The sequence below is a fragment of the Lactuca virosa genome, chromosome 4 (assembly GCF_052849685.1).
Source record: "Lactuca virosa cultivar CGN04683 chromosome 4, Lactuca_virosa_CGN04683_v6, whole genome shotgun sequence".
NCBI lineage: Eukaryota > Viridiplantae > Streptophyta > Magnoliopsida > Asterales > Asteraceae > Lactuca > Lactuca virosa.
The window spans coordinates 476093035-476107776 of record NC_136429.1 but is presented as its reverse complement, the minus strand read 5'-3'; the positions used below and the strand labels follow the sequence as shown (position 1 = coordinate 476107776).

Sequence of the window (14742 nt, the reverse complement as noted above, 5' to 3'; positions counted from 1 at the left end):
TTTTCTTCCAAAGGCCATTAAAAGAAGTCTATGACTTTCGATGGGAGACATATATATTATATAAATCTTTTGTTCATCCCAAATGTCATAGATTGAATCCTTCTCTTAAGCTTAACTAGAAAATTTTAAAATCTTCCACATGGGTAGGGGTACATTTCAACAAAAAAATGCAAAACATATAACATCTCTTATACTACACAAGTTCAAATTTCCATTTTAATAATTTCACTAAAATAGGGAAGTCACATATATACTATAACATATCCACTAAGTATAGCCTTTTAATTCGTTTCACATTATCATTCATAAAATTGGTAATTCTTTATATGCTCAATTATGATTTTTTATTTATATTTTTCCTATTTAAACAATTTAAGCCATTTATTTATTATAACTAAATCAATCCCTTACCTCTCACTTAAACAATATAATGTCTTCTTTGTATATAAAACAAAAAGAAAAATTAGAATTGACTCCCTTGGTATAGAGTGGTGAGATTGGTTTCTCATTGTGTAAGGTTGCTTTGAACAATTCAGCAATAGTTATGTCTTCGGTTAATCTTGCTTGTTCCTTTGCCAATTTTCAAGATAATGTTCTCTCATAAGCTTTTATGAATATTGTGGTCATCAAGGATTGTTGAAACCTATAATTTATGCTTAAAATTCATGTGTTTCATCAACATACGAGATTGACGCGATTTTTGGTCGTAAACCGGACAACTTTGATTTGACATTTTTTCACGATGTAAAATGTGTATTTCGTTACAAGTTTGTAATAGGTGTTGATTAGTCACTTGATTTCCTTCTCTTATATGCTTAACGTTTACGCCTTTCCTATATATAAAACTTGAAAACACACAAAAAGAACATTGGTTTCATTAATGATAAAAAGAAACAATCAATTGAAAATTAAAAACTTAAATACTAAAAAAATTTAAAATCAAAACTTATTATAATTGGCTATCTAACTAATCCCATTTCTTTTAGTCATTTAGTCTTCATTGTCGGTGAGATTGTAAATTTCCATTGGATCATCATTAGTGTTGAAATCAAAAGTTCTCTCTCAGATAATTCTTCATCAAACTTATCATTACTCAAACAGTTGTATTTTTCACCTTCATCATCATATTCATCCTCACTAGGATCTTCTTCTGGTTCATAGTGGCATTTTTCTTTCTCTTCTTATTCTCTTTCTTCTTCTTCGCTTAACTCATCCTTACTACTAGTATTTGGTAAAGGTTTGTTATCACTAACTTTTAGCATTAAAATTTCATTCGTTGCCCAAGTAAGCATAGTCTATAATCATTCTAAGTGTTCTCCCATTTTATTATGCTCTTCATTATTCTTATTATCATCTCCTCGTTATTTTTGCCTCTTATAATTGAATTTTCTAATTCTTCCTCAATTCTATCTTTCTTCTCTTTTGTTCTTTCCTTAACCATTACTTCACTACAAGAAATGTTGGCAATAGCGGCGAAGCTAGGCATTAGCAACGACATGTAATTGACGCGTTACATGATATATTTATTAGCTATTTTTATTTAATTATTATAAGTTATCGTGACTAATATTTTTAGTTGTATTTTTTCAGCCGAGCTTCCAAAAAAAGAAGGGGCTTGTCAAAAAAATATCGAGCTAGGAAAGTGTATATGGGCAAACAAGGGAAAGCCCGTTGATTTGGATTTCGACAGGGAGATCACATATTCCACTGTCGGGAAGCCTGGTAATTGGTTTACACATGAAATTGGGAGGTATTTGTGGAACAACGACCTTTTCAACATATCTGGTTAGGACAATGTTTCTCCCGCATTAAGGAACGCAACAATTATGCATTTAAAGGTAACTTGGATAAAATTTTAAGTTTAGTTGTGATTGTTATTTAACTAACTAACTTTTTTGTATTGTAGAATAAGTTTGATTTTGATAAGGTTAACTTGGATCCAGAACGTGCTCAACTATTGCGGAGCATTTATTCGAGTCTTGCAAAAGTTTACAAAGGCCGAAAAAGTAAAGCCCATTCTTATTTTAAGCAAATCAGGGGCCTGTAGATATCCCAGCCACATTAAACAACCCCCCCCCCCCCCACAACGGTATGTCATATGAAAATTGGGCGAAGGCAGTCGAACATTTTCAAACGCCAGAATTTTTAAGGCGTTCGGCGTCAAACATAGAAGTATGTGCAAAACAACTAGTTGTAAACAGAGGGGGGTCGAGCTCGTACAACAATGCATGTTTCAAAGAAGTAAGTTATGATATATTTAAATGTTTATTTAAAGTATAAGTAATCTAATTTTTAATGTTAAATAGGATATCAGTCGAATCGAAGCTTTTCGTAAGGCTAATTCCAATCGCCAATGGGTATTTTATAGTCTTGTAGTCGAGCAACAATACGTAAGTGGTTAATTTGTATTTTCATATAAGTGTTTATATCGTAAAGGGTATTTAGTAATATAATTTTTATGATTTTTATCATTTTTTGAAAATTCGGAATGCTTTACTCGAGGAGATCAACCAACAAACCCAAGCTTCTTCTGAAGCAAGTGGTCTAACAACAACTAATATAAGAAAATGTTTTGAAAGAATATTGGGTGTTCGACGCGGACATATCAGAGGCATTGGGCGTAAACCTCTTACCGTTGTGTCTATGTATGATCAGGAACAACTAGTGACACAAGAACCACCACAATCACAGGTCACTGTTAGTTTAAGTTGAAAAGTATAATGCTATAATGGAAAAACGAAAAAAAAAGTAGGATGCTATAATGATATGTTGGTAATTGTTTGTTTAGTATATAGTCAAATGCTATAATGGAAAGTAGAATGCTATAATGATATGTTGGTTATGGTTTGATATGTTGATATTTTGTAGTTTGATAATTTTTGGAAAGTACAATGCTATAATCGAAAGTAGAATGCTATAATTATATGTTGTGTATGATGTATGTTTAAGTGTATTTGGAAAGTATAATGCTATGATGATATGTTGGTTATAGTTATATATGTTGGTTATAGTTAGATATGTTGGTAATTGTTTGTTTAGTATATAGTCCAATGCTATAATGGAAAGTAGAATGCTATAATGATATGTTGGTTATGGTATGATATGTTGATATTTTGTAGTTTGGTAATTTTTGGAAAGTACGATGCTATAATGGAAAGTAGAATGCTATAATGATATGTTGTGTATGATTTATGTTTAAGTGTATTTGGAAAGTAGAATGTTGTAATGATATGTTGGTTATAGTTATATACGTTGGTATTTTTTTATTTTGGTAATTTTTGGAAAGTATAATGCTATTATGATATGTTTGTAATATATTTTGTTTTCTTTGTAGTTGGAAATGCTGCAAACGATACTAAAGGACCCGGCATGTTCTACGACATTGGAAGAGTGGTTTCACTCATTGCCGCCACCATATAATAATGAAGGAAATGATGGGAATGATGAGGACGAGTAACTACTTTAGGGTTTTATGAAATGTTTTGTTTGGAAGAATACTTTAGGTTGTTGTATGGATTAATATTTTGGATTGGTTTTGTATGGATTAATAATTCTATAAAATTTTAATAGATATTATAAATGTTATATTGTTTTTTATAATTTTAATGCTAAATAAACAAAAAAAATGAAAATTCTTTTTGCGGCAACTCCTTTTGCGGCTATAGGATACTATTAGCGGCGACAGAGTATTTGCGGCGACAGTTGTTTAATTGCGGCGACTATCAACCTGGCATTAGCGACGAATCATTAGCGGCGACTTATTTGTAGCGACATGTCGCCGCTAATACCTTTAACGGCGACACACCCTACCTTTTGCGGCGACAAGCGTCACCGCTAATGTTCACCTTTCTTGTAGTGCTTATCTCCATTTCGATCCTCCTTTTTTGTTTGAGCTTTCTTTTCTTGATTTTTCTATCTTCAATTCCTCTTCACTTTCATCCTATTCTTTCTTTAGTTTTCAACATGGAGCATAAGTCTTCCTTCAATAAATTTCAACAACTTTCAATCTAGTCCAACTTCTAGCTCTAGTTTAGCTCTTTTTTCATACAACTAATTATATCAATAAAATAACAATTTCAAACATTATAAGCACATTTTTTCCTAAATTACATCAAAATATAGCGTAAATATATATAATATCGCATCAAATAATTGAGTAAAATAAGTTATATCCATAGTCTTGTAGTGACACTTTAGTACCTCACTTTTAGGTATCTGGTTGTTTCATATGTACATCTGGTAGAACAGATATGCTTATACATGCATGACTGACATGTATCTATGTTTTAAAACGAGTACTCTAGCTATATGCCACCTGTCTCAAACCCTCACAGCCTATTCTGACATAAGTTGGGGGATGCTCAACCATATGCTGATTTACATTAGGATACTATGTCTTCCGTGGTGATAACCTGATCTCATGGTCCCCTAAAGAAACACACGGTCTCTCATTTCAACATTATGGATACCAAATAGAGAGGTGTTGTGTAAGAAAAACGGGTTAAAATAGCCTTGGAAATTCTGAGAATTGTGGTTTCACTTTCAAATTAAAGTATTTGGGTGGTACTCCCAATCTTTAATCGGATAAGACTAAGAATTGAGAAAACAGAAGAGAGAATGTTCAAGATGTTATGAAGAAGAAGAGTACCAACAACAGATTTCGGATATGATCATATAACCAGAAAAACTTATAGTCTTTAAAACTGCCACATGACAGTTTTATGTCCTAAAACGTCATAAACTAACTTAAATTCGGGTCTAGAATATGGATCACAAAACCGGGTATATTTACCAAAAATCCGGATTTCTGATGCATTTTTAATATAGTAACATAACATATATAAAAAATTTCACATATTTACCAGCCAGGGGTTCTGCCCCTTGGACCCCGCCAGGGGCTGCCGCCCCTTGGACCCCGCTCCCAGGGGCGCTGCCCCCGGACCCCCGTCGGTTCAGGGGCTTCGCCCCTAAATTGCAGTATACTTTCAACAAAGACAAAATTAAACAAATGTGCACTCCGCACCATACCGATTTGTTCAATAATTGTCAAAGTGACATTGATCAACAAATTAACCCCATTACACTGCAATAACATTAGTGATATAAAATCACCAACATGTTGCACATGTGTTTGTAGACACTTATTTGTTTTGTGAATCTTTTCCGTGAACTTTAGATCCCCCTTCGTATTAATACCATCATCTACTACAATAATGTCAGTACGGTCTACATGACCTCCAACCACGTTCAACACATGTAGATGAAACATATTGAGCTCAATATATATTATGTTTGTGATAAAGTAGCAATCGACTAGAAACAAGTTCTTCATGTTCCCGCTTGGTACCCATACACCAACATATTCACGAAGGCCTCCCGTCTCGATTGCTCATAGAGTATCATTCTAGCTCAAGTGTTTGTCTACTTCTCACGCAAACTTTGGGGACATATTATTGTACATTAGAATATTAGACTCACTTGTATTTTGTATATAAGCCTTGGCCCATTATTGTAATCTATGTACCGGATATTGTATGTCTATAATGAAATCAATTATAAGAAAACATGTCTGGTTACACCATCGAGTTATCTAAGGCCAAATGGAAGAAGAGATTGTGTAAGGATAGAAAAATATGTTCAATCGTCTCTATTGTCAATTTTGTCATCACATACTGAACAAAGAAGGAAATCAACATATCTTTTATGTTCAGGTTAGTTCTAATCAGCACCAACTTAAAAATTAGTTCATTTAAATTTTTTGATTTGCAAAACGGAACATAAATTCGTAGTGTTCCAGGTTGGTATGATTTTAGGACAACTCGAATAAAAGTTAGAAGTTTAAGTAGTTTGGATATCAATGTTGTGGGTTATAAGGTACACTCCTTACTAACTTCTAACCATCATTTCAAGTTACTAGGGGTGAGCATGGTGCGGTTTTAGGGCCAAACCGAACCGCAAACCGCAAGGTGCGGTTTTTGAATTCTAGAAATCGTTGGGTGCGGTTTTTTAATGGTTCGGTTTTGCGGTTTTTGAGTGCGGTTTTGGTTTGTACCAGTTCGGTGTCGGTTTTAAACCAAGTCAAACATATAGTGCGGTTTTTTATGTTCACCGGTATGATTTTTTAACCGTGGTGTTCATGTGAAGATTTATGATTGTATGACATGGTGTCATTTCGTTTCCTCACATTTGGAAGCTGTAATTTTGAGTTTTTTTATGTTGCTTAATTGATCACTTCATTTGCAACCCATATTGTCAAGCTCATTTTTTTATTCAATTTGTGCTTAGAAGTTACAAGCTTGCAAGTTGTAGCCCATATAGTGTTTACACTTTACTCATAATCATTAAGTCATAAACACAAAATGACAAACTCACATATTAAACCTAATACCTAATTATTAATTACCTTCAAGTTCAATATATAATATATGTATAAATTATAATTTATTAGTTTTTTAAAAAATATGTATAATTGTATAATATAAATTAGTGATTTATTTTATTGTTAATAAGCTTGCGGTGCGGTTCGGTTTTGGTGGTCCAGTTTCTAGATAAAAACCGCACCGCACCAATAAATTCGGTTTTTCAAAAAAATAAAATCCGCACCATCGGTTTTTGCGTCGGTTTCGGTTTTTCGGTGGCGGTTTATTGCGATTTTTGCGGTTTTTCTTTTATCGGTTCGGTTTTTGCTCACCCCTACAAATTACATGCCATCTATACATGTCGGATTGACAGGCCTGACTATTTATTATGGGTGTAAATGGTGGATTTAAAATGAATTGAAGCTTACTAAGCCTATAAAATCCATTTAATGTGATTTATATGTTTAATTGCACATTGCGTGATAGACGGTTTTTTTATTCTTGTTTTATAGACTATTTTATCTAGTCTTTTACGTCAAACAAATCGCTCATTGTGATGTCGTTAGTATATATGCTATGTCAAAAGTAACATTTTTACTTGTGCAGATAATTATATATTATGATATTAAATGAGTTAGAACTTGGTTTTGATCTATTTAAGTAGGTTAATTAATCATATGTTTAATCAGCATGTTAAAAGGATAACTAAATGTAGCTAGCCAAAAAAGAAAGGGTCAAATTATCGAAGAGAAATTAAATATCCGTCTACCTTTTATTTCTATTTGTCTTTATAAGATAATGATAGATGTCATATTTTGATAAAATTAATTATATTTTAACTCATCTTATGTGAAAACTATTTGTATAATCGTATTTAATAGATTAACATAGAATATAAAATGTCGGCCAAATTGCTTTCTATGAATCAATATGTACAATATATGATGTGTTAGAAAATGGTTATGGAAAAAAAAACACTTTTACTTAGGCCTCGTATGTTTTTCTATAAAAGTACTTTTTGAGCACTTTTTCCTTCTGACAGGTAGACGTTTCTCAATTGCACGTCTTCTTCCGCAAACATGGAAAAAGACAAAAGACATTTAATCACTTCCAAAACAAACAACACCTTAGAAACCAATTATATGTTATGTATAAGAAAAAAACATCATAAATGGTCTCAGTGGTTTCCTCAGATTTGAAGTTTAGTCCCCGTGGTTTATAAACATCATAGATGGTCCATGTGCTTTAAAAACTTTTTACAATTGGTCCTTATCCCTCACACCGTTAAATTTTATCCGTTAACTGAAGGGTATTTTCGTCATTTCACTACCACGGAGACCATTTATGATGTTTTCTCTTATTTAAAAAAAATAAAAAAAATGAAATATATGTAAAAGGGGTCCCATCTCTCTCTCTCTCTCTCTCTCTCTCTCTCTCTCTCTCATCACACAAAACCTACACCCATATCTTATTCTTTCTTACGCCTCAATACCAACAACACCTCAGCCCACCTAGAAGAAAGTTTTAGATTGCCATCCTCACCTTACTGGCGGTGTTTTGGCTTCGTCATGTTCCTATCATGACCCCAATTTTCTTCTCTACTCTTGTACCTAGTTGTCGTTCGGTTTTATGGAGGGTGTCCCTCCAAATCTTGATCCCGATGTTTCTACGTCATTTTAAGGAAAATTGGATAAATCAAAGTTTACCTCAAAATCGGTTACAAATTTGGAAAATAGCGATGATGTGAAGAAATTGAGCTCCAATCCTCCTATTCAGTTACAGTTACAGTTATGCCCTCTCTCCCTCTTCACTATTCTTGATTCAGTCACAACCACTCCTTCTCTTTTCTTTTTCGTGTTTTCTGCAGGTTTAACGGGTTGGAGATAGGGAAGGGTTATGGTCTCAGTTGTGGTGGTTTGTAGAAGTTTTAGGGTGGTAATGGACGTGGGTGAACGGTGTCTGGATTGGAGAAATAAGTGTGGCTGCTAGGTTGTCGAGGTGATGATGGTGGTTAGCTTTCATGGAGTGGGTGCTTTTTATGGCGTTATAACAGGGGATGGAAATGGGTGGTGTTATGGTGGAGCTGTTTTGGAGTAACAATGGTGGAGTGAGGTTGTCGATGGCTAAAGGTGAGGTATAAGGTAATAATTCGTTATTTGCTGAAAATGGGTTTCGATTTATTTGGGCGCTAGTCAGAAGTCTTGATAGGGAGTTATTGGTGGTATAACCTTGTGATATATATATATATATATATATATATATATATATATATATATATATATATATATATATATATACTAGATTATGACCCACGTAAAATGCGGGAAACATATAAAAAATACATATAAAGGTATAAAAAGTAGGCATAATAATTTAAAAAAGAAAGATAAAGTAATAGACATAGTTATTTGTAACATTGAAATGTCCGAAAAAAACAATGAAATGTGTGAATATGTATAATCGTTGAATGACATCTTTATAGACAATATTTTTTTGTTTTATTAGCTGGACGACATTCCCCATCACATATGAGTACCATGAAGCCTTTTTTTACTTGTGATGCGGGAAACAACGATATATAAGTGACCATGAGTGAAGACGGGTTTATGCAAGTATAATCCAACATTCGATAATGATTGTCATTGACTTTTGTTAATAGTTATAACAAAACAAACAACTACCGGGCATTGCCTCCGTTGAAAATGGAATAAGATTCTTTTATCAGGGTTAACTTCATATGAGGTATATAAGTAGTCACGTTGAAGAATCTACCATATATGAAATGGAATGTGGGACCTACTCCTCAGTCGTTAGTCATTGATTTGCATATAATTTGAGAACGACTGGCTTGACCCCGTGATTTTAAACCCTTTTAATTATTCGCTTTCATTTGATGGTGTCGGTTTTATGAAAAAAGAATGTCATTTATTTGATTTTGGTAGAAATGAAGATATATCTTGTAAAATAAAGAACATATATGAAGGGAAAGATGTAAAAATGTACCAATTTGAAGTGCCATGAGATAGTATGAGAATTTAATAAATGGCCTTTTTTTTAATTTTTAATGATAGAAAATGTTGTGAAATTCTTTTGCTTTGTTGCTTTGTTTTTCATGTATAAGGTCAAAATGAGCATTTTTAAAGTAAGTTATAGCAACGTACTTTCATTAAAGACATGTTTTAATATCAACTGAAAATGGATTATAATGTACACATTTGGTCAAAATCGGACTATTTTGGCAAGGTAAAAGGGGGTTTGTTTTAGCTTCCGGAAAAAAATGTGCAAAATAAACATTTTTAGAGCAATTTATACCAACGTACTTCCATTAAAGGGGAATTTTGAAATCAGGTAAAATGGTTTATAATGAGCACATTTTGGTCAAAATAAGATTATTTTGGCAAGGTTAAAATGGTAAAATGGCGTTGTTTTGACATCAGATTAAAATTGAGCAATATACTTCCATTAAAGAGGAATATTGACATATGGTAAAAATGGTTTAAAATAAAAATATTTTCTTCAAAACGGTATTGTTTTGGAAATGTCAAAATGGTAAAAATGAGGTTGTTTTGACATCAGGTTGACCGACGTAAAAACAATGGATGGATTTTACTTTCTCTAACAACATCCGACTTTCATTTGTTCCTATTATACTATTTGTTCATAGTATTTTTTCATACCAAACATACGTAAATATAATGTACTTTTCAAAGGTTTATATAAGGTTTATATAAATGACAAATAACACTAAAAGCGAATAAGTTAGAAAGACCATGGCAATTTCTATTAAACTATCAATATAATCTAAGAAATGCATTAAAAGAAAAACAACATAAATTTTACCACCACAAATGTAGTTCCAAGCTTTTGTAATCAAATTATTCTTAACAAAAAAAAGTCCAAATTTATAAAAATAATAGAGAATTAAAACCAATATCAAACTTGAAATCATATATAATAATAGTTTGGATTAAATATGTTAATTAAAAAGAAGAAAACATAAATCCCCATGAATACAAACCCGAGATGCATTTCACAATAATTTTTGGCATGTGCATATGTGTCAAATGGTTTCCACCTAAATAGAGAAACACATAGTGTTATACTCACTCGTTGGTTGGATTGATATTAATGTAAAATAATGGATCACACTTTACTTTCTTTTATTGAAAAATCTGAGGAATCACCGATTCACCACCAATTACACACTCTCACTCTCGCTTTCGCTCTCATGCTCACATTCTCACTCGTACACACACACACACACACTCTCTCTCTCTCTCTCTCTCTATATATATATATATATATATATATATATATATATATATATATATATATATATATATATATATATATATCATAGTCACATAGTTCGCGGTACGCTCCGGTACGGGAACGAGGATCGGGAACGCGGTTCGCCATTTAGGACGTATCGGATACGGTGGGGGTAGGTTCATTCCGGTACGGCCCGGTACGGTGTACCATAGAATCCGATACGGTGTAGACATGTTCAAAACATAATTCCAGCAATAGTTAACTTAAAAACAGAAATGCAACTTTACTTATAAACAATTTTATACCTAAAAGTAGAAATTCTAAGTTAACACGTAAAAGACGTACTAAAAACCATTTTCAAAGATGAAAAATAATAAAGAAACAAAAGATAGGAGAGGATATGAGGGCTCAAAACATAAGAACGTAGAACAGAAGTGGAAGAAGTGGAATCATGATGAAGTGATGATATTTAGATAAGTGGCATGACTATTATATAACTATTAAAAGTGATAAGACGAATCATATATCTAGGTCTAAACATCTAACATGGAATCGAGGACTTGAACAAAGAAACCAAGCGTCGGCGAATTTTACCCAGATGAAATCAATTTCCCGCCAATTTCACAAATCGGCGTTCCAGAACCAAAATTGCCGATCCCAATCGTGTTTCTGTGCAATCCGATTTGCCAATTTCACGTTTCAGGTATCGATTTAGAAAATTGGTGGGATCGTAAGCAAGACGTACCCCAGGGCGTTTTTGTCGGCGATCGGTACGCAATCGTACCGCGTTTGGGATCGGGCCGTTCGGAACGTAGATCGTCACTACTTTGGCGAATCCTGTGACTATGATATATATATATATATATATATATATATATATATATATATATATATATATATAATTTTCCTGGAAGTACTTTTTTCCTCTCTATCTTCTCTATGTATGTGTGTGTGCGTGTGTTCTCAATTAAACTTCAATTCCAAATAGCCTTATATTTGTTCCTTGATAATCTAGGTGTCGAATTGGCAATTCTTCTAAAATTGAAGTGCAAGACTCATTTGCTATAATTTTGATGTACCCCTCCTTCATCTAAAAAGATGTAGATGAACTTATGACATCTAACCATTCATTGAATACAAAATAGAAGAAAAAGGGGATAGTAGTTTCACTAATGAATATATCATTTTTTTTAATTATTACAAATCATAATTAACTGTAATCACGCCCCTTCCTGTGTATTGGGTTGCATTGCTGCAATGACAGAAAATTGATAAAAAAAAAATTAATATAATTTCATAGACTGATAATGAAATTGATAATAAGTAATAGAATTTAACGTTAAAACAATTTATCAGAGCTACCAAGGTTATATGCAGAAAATTTTGATCGAAACCCTTTATAACATGGTATTCATCTTGCATATTATCATCGATAAAGTAGTTGTTTCTGTTAGCAATACAGTCCATTAGAACCTTTGGATCATTGCTTGCTTTGCTAATCTTTTTGTATAACCATCTTCAGTATCGTGTTTGTCAAACATTTTCTCCATCATTAACAAAGTATCCATGTTACTTATTCCAGGGGTGAATTAACATGTAATTGCCAAAATAGATCACAAACATCTTGTGGGCTCAACTTTTCAAGAACACCATCAGATGCAGCTACTAAATAGTTATGTTTGGGTGTGAGTGGTTGCCAATCTGACCTCTCGAACATATATAACAGCAAACATGATAAATCACAATAGAATACAAATTAGTAATAGCCTTTTCTTCATACAATAATAAAAGACAAATTAAGGCATCTACTTGAAAAAGATATAAATATAAAAAATGCAAAGCTCACCTTATATACAGGACCAGTCACCAATAGCAAGTGACAACCAAATGACCATTGAAACCTGGATACAGCACCCCACTTAATTTTATGACCTCCAATAGATTCTTTGGCAAGTCAAACCATCTGATGTTGCCAGTTTATTTAGCTGAACACAACTATACAAGCATAGATATTCATAACATGGATAGATACTATTAGGTTTTAAACTTTCAATTGTAGTTAACAGTATAATATATGAGTGAAGAAATGGCAAAATACAGGTTGTCAGCCTTCAATAACAAAAAAGTCAAAATTATATTATTAGTACCATAATAAAAAATTATTCAGGTTATTGTTAATGGAGCATTGTGATTTAGATGAAGATACCTTTTAGAAGCTCTACAGTTGTAATTATTTTCCCAATAATTTCATTCAATGTTGGAACTATGGAATCAAACAAGTTTTGAACTGAAGCGCCCTATAAATGACAAAAACATAGAAAAAAATATATTAGAAGAGATGACTTCAACCTGTCACCTACATTGTTCATACAAGTCAACCATATAACTGCCAACCAACCACACCCTTGCAAAGCACATATCAATACAATGACAAAAAAATTTACAAATTTTATGTTCATATGAAATACCTAAATTGGAAAAACTAAATCGGCACACCAGATAGGGTAGAAGGAAATAATGTGAAAACTTGGATCAAAACTCATCCATTAAAGAAAAGAAAACATCTTTATACAGAAATTTCATAAACTCTATTTTTTGTGTTTGAAATACAAAATATTTGGATGCCAAACTTTTGAGGATATGTTGTTAAAGGGATTTTTGGGAAATATATATGATTAATACAAAGAGTTAACCGGGACCATTTAAATCTAAAAAACTAAAGGTTATATGGGGCTCTATGTAAGCCTTCAATGGAAACCAACTTGAGAATAAAGAGCACATGAATGATATACACAAGAAGCTGTTAAAGATCATCACTAGCCCAATAGAACAAATATTATCTAGAAGACTTTAGCTTGTTCTACAATGCTCTAGATGATTCTAGAACATTGTGGAAGACTATGGAAGACTCCGAAATATACCAGAAGAGTCTAGAATACTCTAGAACGACATGGAAGACCCTGGAAGGTTATGGATCATTCTAGAAGACACTGGAGCAACCTAGACCTCTCTAGAACATGGTAGAACATTCTAGAAACATATGGAAGCTTATAGAGTATGTTAGATAGTTCTAGAGTTATCTAGTAAGTAGTTAGTATATAATAGTATCTAGAAGCTTCTTAAGAGGCCTATAAATAGGTGTGGAGCTCTATTTCTCCAAACCATCCAAGAAAGCCTCAAAGAAAGAAAAATGTGTAGTAGTCTCACAAAGTGTAAGTTCTTCTTAAGTGTCTTACTAAAAGTATTGTTGTTTCCCATATAAAGAGTCGTGTTCAACAATCTGGTATCAGAGCAAGGTTTCTTGATAGTGAGAACGAGTGATTCTCGTTGTATCGTGAGTAGTTTGTGACTCTGCAAGTTTAGTGTCGAAACTAGCTTGTTTGGTATTACCGAGGTACTGCCAACACGATGGGTGATCTCCAAGTCGTCGGAGGAATCAAGAAATTCAACAACAACAACTACAAAACGTGGGAAACATGTATGAAGTCCTACTTACAAGGACAAGATCTATAGGAGGTCGTTGGTGGAAGCGAAACTACGCCACCAGAGGAAGACGTTAATGGCGCTTTGCGCAAATGGAAAATCAAAGCAGGCAAAGCAATGTTTACCTTGAAGACCACAATCGAAGAAGAGATGTTGGAGCATATTCGGGACGAGAACACACCGAAAGAAGCTTGGGACACGTTTGTAACGCTTTTCTCAAAGAAGAATGATACGAGACTAAAACTTTTGGAGAACGAGCTATTATCAATCTCACAACGTGACATGACGATTGCTTAAAATTTCCACAAGGTCAGGTCGATATGTCGGGAGATTACAAACCTAGATCCGCAATCCGTCATTGCAGAAGCTCGAATGAAGAGGATCATCATCCATAGATTGAGGCCGGAATATAGAAGCTTCGTTACTGCTGTACAAGGATGGCCCGTTCAACCATCACTTGTAGAGTTTGAGAATTTGTTGGCCAGCCAAGAAGCTATGGCTAAGCAAATGGGAGGCATCACGCTAAAGAGTGAAGATGAAGCACTCTACACAAGCAAAAGTCAAAGGAATTTCAAGCCACCTTCTAAAGAAGGATACAAAAATGCTGACAAAGGGAAGAGTCAGCAAG

At 33.3% G+C, this 14742-nt stretch overlaps 2 long non-coding RNA genes across 2 annotated transcripts; one reads left to right on the top strand and one right to left on the bottom strand.

Annotated features, from left to right (window-relative positions):
- The first annotated feature begins 1207 nt into the window (after positions 1 to 1207).
- Positions 1208 to 3585, top strand: LOC145169314 (uncharacterized). Its single transcript, XR_013742426.1, has 5 exons — positions 1208 to 1498; positions 1591 to 1838; positions 1907 to 2241; positions 2307 to 2691; positions 3335 to 3585. It is a non-coding gene; the product is annotated as an uncharacterized LOC145169314 (long non-coding RNA).
- Positions 3586 to 11853: 8268 nt separating this feature from the next.
- Positions 11854 to 12916, bottom strand: LOC145169313 (uncharacterized). The gene is made up of 4 exons (XR_013742425.1): positions 12838 to 12916; positions 12478 to 12626; positions 11994 to 12332; positions 11854 to 11883 (listed from the first exon to the last, which is right to left on the bottom strand). It is a non-coding gene; the product is annotated as an uncharacterized LOC145169313 (long non-coding RNA).
- Between the last annotated feature and the right edge of the window lie 1826 nt (positions 12917 to 14742).